The sequence below is a fragment of the Bos taurus genome, chromosome 2 (assembly GCF_002263795.3).
Source record: "Bos taurus isolate L1 Dominette 01449 registration number 42190680 breed Hereford chromosome 2, ARS-UCD2.0, whole genome shotgun sequence".
NCBI classification, from domain to species: domain Eukaryota; kingdom Metazoa; phylum Chordata; class Mammalia; order Artiodactyla; family Bovidae; genus Bos; species Bos taurus.
Genome location: NC_037329.1, coordinates 80,198,953 through 80,206,242, shown reverse-complemented (window position 1 = coordinate 80,206,242; position 7,290 = coordinate 80,198,953).

Below are 7,290 nucleotides of genomic sequence, written 5' to 3'. Positions count from 1 at the left end.
ATGCGTTAGTATACTGTATTGGTGTTTTTCTTTCTGGCTTACTTCACTCTGTATAATAGGCTCCAGTTTCATCCACCTCATTAGAACTGATTCATATGTATTCTTTTTAATGGCTGAGTAAAGCTTGCCTTGTCCAAATTGCCAATATCCACTGGATCATGGAAAAATCAAGAGAGTTCCAGAAGAACATCTATTTCTGCTTTATTGACTATGCCAAAGCCTTTGACTGTGTGGATACAATAAACTGTGGAAAATTCTGAAAGAGATGGGAATACCAGACCATCTGACCTGCCCCTTGAGAAACCTGTATGCAGGTCAAGAAGCAACAGTTAGAACTGGACATGGAACAACAGACTGGTTCCAAATAGGAAAGGAATATGTCAAGACTGTATATTGTCACCCTGCTTATTTAACTTATATGCAGAGTACATCATGAGAAATGCTGGGCTGGAAGAAGCACAAGCGGGAATCAAGATTGCTGGGAGAAATACCAATAACCTCAAATATGCAGATGACACCACCCTTATGGCAGAAAGTGAAGAAGAACTAAAAAGCCTCTAGATGAAAGTGAAAGAGGAGAGTGGAAAAAGTTTGCTTAAAACTCAACATTCAGAAAACTAAGATCATGGCATCTGGTCCCATCACTTCATGGCAAATAGATGGGGAAACAGTGGAAACAGTGGCTGACTTTATTTTTCTGGGCTCCAAAATCACTGCAGATGGTGATTGCAGCCATGAAATTAAAAGACGCTTACTCGAAGGAAAGTTATGACCAACCTAGACAGCATATTCAAAAGCAGAGACATTATTTTGCCAACAAAGGTCTAGTCAAGGCTATGGTTTTTCCAGTAGTCATGTATGGATGTGAGAGCTGGACTGTAAAGAAAGCTGAGCGCCGAAGAATTGATGCTTTTAAACTGTGGTGTTGGAGAAGACTCTTGAGAGTCCCTTAGACTGCAAAGAGATCCAACCAGTCCATCCTAAAGGAGATCAATCCTGGGTGTTCACTGGAAGGACTGATGTTCAAGCTGAAACTCCAATACTTTGGCCACCTGATGCAAAGAGCTGACTCATTTGAAAAGACCCTGATGCTGGGAAAGATTGAGGGCAGGAGAAGGGGACGACAGAGCATGAGATGGTTGTATTGCATCACCGACTTGACAGACATGGGTTTGGGTAGACGCCGGGAGTTGGTGATAGACAGGGAGACCTGGCGTGCTGCAGTTCATGGGGTCACAAAGAGTAGGACACGACTGAGTGACTAAACTGAACTGTCCATATAAAAAAATATCAATTAGGGGCATATCCACACGGGGAAAAACATTTCATAAATACTGTTTACTAGTGTGAAATACTGATTATGTATTTTCATAGCAACAATCAAATATAGCAATGGAATTTCACCCCAGTTCCTTCCTTCATGAAATTAAGCTTCCTTCATGAAATTAGGCATTGTTTTGATAAACTTGATCAACTGAAAATATTTTCTCTATACCTTCAAGTTGGTAAATGTTTTTAGGGAAAAAAAAAATGTTGTTTTTCTGTTTAAAAATTGGATCATAACACCTATGTATAGACATCAGTTTCTAGAAGAGGAGCTATTAATATTTTAAAATAGTATGTGGGGTCTATAAGCCATGTCTTCAGAGCTGTATCCCTTGCCTAAGAAAGTAATCTGATACCAACCAAATGATTAATCAGTCCAATCAAACAAATGTTTAGTACCTTAGAGTTTATGTATGGGACACAAAGAGCTGCTGCTGTCACGACAGAGCTTGCCTTCAAGAGGGGAGAATTAGATAAGAGCAGAGAACTGTCACAAGAGACAGAGGTGGAGAGTGAGTGGGCAAGAAGAGTGTTGCAAAGGATATGGGGATTCAAAGCAAGGTAGGACACAAATATTTATTGAAAAAATTTTTGAAAGATTCAGGAAAAGCATCTGTGGAGATAGATGCTTTAAGGCAAGTCTTGAAGGATAGGAGCGATTGAAAAAAAAAAAAAATTCTGGGGTTTGCTCCAGAGCACAAACACTCAGAAAATCTAAGTATTTAAGATAATGATTTTTATTTATTTTTTTTTCATAAGATAATGATTTTTAAAAGATTGTGCAAAACATGTAAATTTTGCTCCTTCTAAAAATACTCATCTCTTTCCATTGTGGTGAAATTTTCGAGTCCTCAGGTCCCAGCTGTTTTGGGTAGCCTTCTAATATGAAACCAGAAGGAACCCCAATCAGCCTGGAGACTTTGTGCTTTTATGTCATAGACACTACTTACTGCCCCCTCACCCTCAACCCCCCGGTTGAATCTTCATTTGTGCATGTACTGAGTATGACTTTACTTTTAAATAATTCACTTCTTGGACAAATATTTATTGAACATCTGCTGTGCTGCAGGCATTGCCAAGCACTAGTAATAGAAGGGTAAGTACAAATCATCAGAGGTATGCAAATCAAAACCACTGTGAGGTTTCACCTCACACCTGCTAAGATGGCCATTATCAAGAAAACAAAAGTTAACTGGTGGTGAGGATGTGGAGAAGAGAACACGTGTGCACTGATGCTGGGAATGTAAAATTATACAGCTGTCATAAAAAACAATATAAATATTCCTCAAAAAATTAAAAATAGAACTACCGTATAGTCCAGCAACCCCAGTACTATTTGTCCAAAATAATTGAAATCAGGCTCTCAGAGAGGTTTCTGCCCTCCCATGTTTACTGCAGTGTTATGTTACTCAAAATAGCCAAGTTATAGAAAAAACTTAAATGTCCAGGTGACAGATGAATGGATAAAGAAAATGTGGTATATACCTATGATGTAATATTATTCAGCTTTAAATGAGAAGGAAATCCTGCTATGCATGGCAACATGGATGAACCTGGTGGGAATTATGCTAAGTGGTATATCACTGACACAGATGGATAAATACTGAATGTTGCCACTTACATGAGGTACATAGAATAGTAAGTTCATAAAAATAGAATGGTTGTTGCCAGGATCTTGGGGGAGGGAGAATTGAGGAGTTACTGTTCAACGGTTATAAAGGTTCAGTTGTGCAAAAAGAAAAAGTTCTAGCAATCTGCTGTACAACATCAGCCCATAGTTAACAATACTGTATTTTGTGTACTTAAAACTTGTCAGGAAAGTAGAACTCATGTTAAGTTTTTTTTAGCATAACAAAAGAATTTTAAAGTTTTTTTTTAAAGGGGTGACTACACCTTAAAAATCAGTTACATACAAGAAAATAAAAGAACATGAAGATGAAAAGGTAGGTGGGGCCACAGGGCAGAGGAACTAGACCACCAGTGTGAAACATTCCTTAGAGGTATTTCTGGAAGCAAATTAAGTCACCCAGACTATACTCTCAAGTCCATTATTTTCTAAGAAATCCAAATTAAAACAGTATGCACTTCCTAATTTTCCAGTTTGCTAGTTTTACGGACAAAAAGTAAGGTATTGTTTTCCCCCTGGGCCTGGAATAATATCACAGACTCCTTGCCAAAGTTCTTGCTCTCCCAACTCCTGGCCAGTCCCCTTATGGGAACTGCCATCTTACATAAGGCTGTTCTGGAACAAGCTCCAGAATATTCTTCACTGGCAACAGCAAAAGCCCAAGTTAAAACCAGAAGGTTCCCTATGAGCTTCCTATTCTGCTATGGCCCAAAGAGAGGACATTTGGTAAGAAAGAGGTTGGTGGTAAAAGAAACCATCTCAAGAACTATCTTTGTCTCCTGGGATCAAGATAGCCCAATACCCTACATCCAGTACAGCTCCCCCAGTGTGCAGATGACAACAGGGACATGCATTCCTCCACAGAACCTCATTCCCTCCCAGGGCCAGCTGTGGTTACTCAATAAATAAGCCATGTCCTTCCCTGTAGACAACATGATCAGTGTGCCCACAGCTGAAAAAAAAAAAATCTGTCAGTGCATCTGTAGGTTTTCTGGGCCTGATCTAACCACTGCCTCCTCTAGGAACATTTACCACTCTCCCCATCTACTAAGGAAAAGATGTGACTGGGTGACTCGTAGCCATGTTGGGATTTGTCATCAGGCAAGGAAAATCAATGGCCAAGTGGAATTAACAAAGGCCTTTATTTGTTGTGTTGAGTTTTTAAAAATTTCATTGAATTGTAATTCACACACCATAAAATTCACTCATTTTTAGGCATAAAATTTAATGATTTTTACTACATTTACAGTAGTGCAAAATGTGCAAACTTTCTGTCACCCCAGAAAGACCCTTTGTCCATTCATTCCTAGCCCCTGCCCTCAAACAACTACCATTCTGCTTTCTGTCTCTCGTTGATAGGCCTTTACAAAAAATTTCACATAAATGGAATCACACCACATATAGGTTTTTTGTTTGTTTGTTTGTTTTCACTTAGCATAATGTTACCATTACTGAGGCTTTTCAACCTTGTGTGTTGTGTGTTCAGTCACTCAGAGTCCCACTCTTTGCAGCCCCTGTGGAATATAGCCTGCCAAGCTCCTGTATCCATGGAATTTTGCAGGCAAGAATACTGGAGAGGGTTGCCATTTCCTTCTTTGGGGGATCTTCCCAACCCAGGGATAGAACCTGCGTCTCTTGCATCCTCTGTATTGGCAGGTGGGTTCTTTACAACTAGCACACCTGGGAGGCCCCTCAACCTTGCAGCATGTATCAGTACTTCTTTACTTTTTATCACTGCAGAGTATTTCACTGTATGGATATACTACATTTTGGTTTTCTCCATTTATCAGTTGATAGACATTTGGATTTTTTTCAGTGTAGCACTATATTATGAATAACATACTATGAACATTTCCATACATGTTATCATATAGAAAAGCATTTTCATTTCTCTTGGGTAAGTACCTAGGACTGGGATTGCTGTGTCATATGGCAAGTTTATGTTTAACTTTTTAGAAACTGCCAAACTATTTTCCAAAGTGGCTTAACCATTTCACATTCTTTTTTTTTTTTTTAATTAATTTTATTTTATTTTTAAACCTTACATAATTGTATTAGTTTTGCCAAATATCAAAATGAATCCACCACAGGTATACATGTGTTCCCCATCCTGAACCCTCCTCCCTCCTCCCTCCCCATACCATCCCTCTGGGTCGTCCCAGTGAAAAGACAGCCTTCAGAATGGGAGAAAATAATAGCAAATGAAGCAACCGACAAACAACTAATCTCAAAAATATACAAGCAACTCCTACAGCTCAACTCCAGAAAAATAAATGACCCAATCAAAAAATGGGCCAAAGATCTAAATAGACATTTCTCCAAAGAAGACATACAGATGGCTAACAAACACATGAAAAGATGCTCAACATCACTCATTATCAGAGAAATGCAAATCAAAACCACTATGAGGTACCATTTTACACCAGTCAGAATGGCTGCGATCCAAAAGTCTACAAATAATAAATGCTGGAGAGGGTGTGGAGAAAAGGGAACCCTCTTACACTGTTGGTGGGAATGCAAACTAGTACAGCCACTATGGAGAACAGTGTGGAGATTCCTTAAAAAACTGGAAATAGAACTGCCTTATGATCCAGCAATCCCACTGCTGGGCATACACACTGAGGAAACCAGAAGGGAAAGAGACACGTGTACCCCAATGTTCATTTCACATTCTTATCTGCAACTTATAAGGCATCTGGTCTCCCTACATCCTCACTAATAGTTGTTATTGTCTGTCTTTTTCACTATAGTCTTTTTAGTGAGTTTGTTCTTAAGACTCAGAACTTTCTTACCATTCAAGTCCCAGAAACCAGCATGGCTAAGCATAAGATTTCAGTTATAACTTGCTAATGCTTTTGAGACTTGGCAGTTTAAGAAAGAGTCTGACTGTGGGAGATAGACAACTAAATGCCTTTATTATAACAAAGCAGGAGTAGAGTAAGGCTGGACACTTTTTTCCAACCTTTATTGGCTCAGGTGGAAAAACTAGTTCTTCTAAGAATGGAAAGTTTCCTTTAGATTAGAAATAATCTCAGCTTGTTCATGTAAGAATTAATGAACATGTATGAGTACCTGTAGAGTGGAAAAAAGGGTATTTCTCATATACTACATAAAATGAGAGTTGTTGTTTTTCAGTAGCTCAGTTATATCTGACTCTTTGAGACCCCCCCTGACTGTAGCCCAGCAGGCTCCTCTGTCCATGGGGTTCTCCAGGCAAGAATACTGGAGTGGGTCACCATGCTCTCCTCCAGGGGATCTTTCCAACCCAGGGAGCAAACCCACGCCTGTATGGACAGGTGGGTTCTTTACCTCTGAGCCACCACGGAAGCCCAAAATGAGAGTTAATTTAACTTAAATATTCTGACTACCTGTCAAAATATAAGAACAAAACATTATATTGAGAGACAGAAGAGTAAAGCCCAAAATCCCTGATTAAAGAAATTTGAAATCTGCTCACTCTGGTGTATGGAAGTAGGGCAGAAGCGGTTGAATGGAAAAGGAGTGATATTATCTCTCATTGATACAAATTGCTGAGTCATAGACATATTTAGCATTTATCTAAGAAGTGCATGTGTTTATATGCAAAGGGGGCTAGGAAGTTGAACAAATACTTGAAAAAAATTAATTTGGAGAGTTAATGACTATAACCCCAAAATCAGTCTGTATGCACACATTACTAATTCTGAGAGTTGTGAACTGCCTTCATATTAGTGACCCTTAAAAAACCTCTGAGTGGATCTATTTTATGACTCATTGCTCATGACTTTAAAGTTTTCTCAGTGTTTGTTAAGATCTTGTGCAGTTGGTTGGGAAGGTGTGAGAGGAGTCAACATATGAATGTGAGACATATGGAAAGCGAGACAATCATAGGAATATGTAGCACAGGTTTGCCTTCTGTGGGTGAAGAAAGGATTCAGTGGGCTTATCCATTCCTTACAGAACAGCATTTCTCACTATCCCTGAAGTATGAGCCAGAGATGTGCTGGAACTTTCTGAAGTCTGATTGGCCAGAAAGAGCCAGTTTTGCACATTTCTCAGCTACACCATCAGTGAGGTCTAGACCCAGCAAACACTAGGAATCAGGCCTTCCCTCTCACCACCTCTCACCACTCAGAGCCTCTTGGTAAACATTTACCAGCACACCACTGTGGCGAGCTACACTAATCTCTAGTAAAACATTCTGGGTGATCTTCCTTTGAGCTCAGGGAGGGGCCTGAGGGTTGCTTTGGAAAGTATCTGCAACAAACACTACAAAAGATTCAAATGGTTTACCAAGTGAAAAACAAAGACTAGGTACTTTTACCATGGGGTGGAGGTGGGGGAATGGCTGTTGGAAA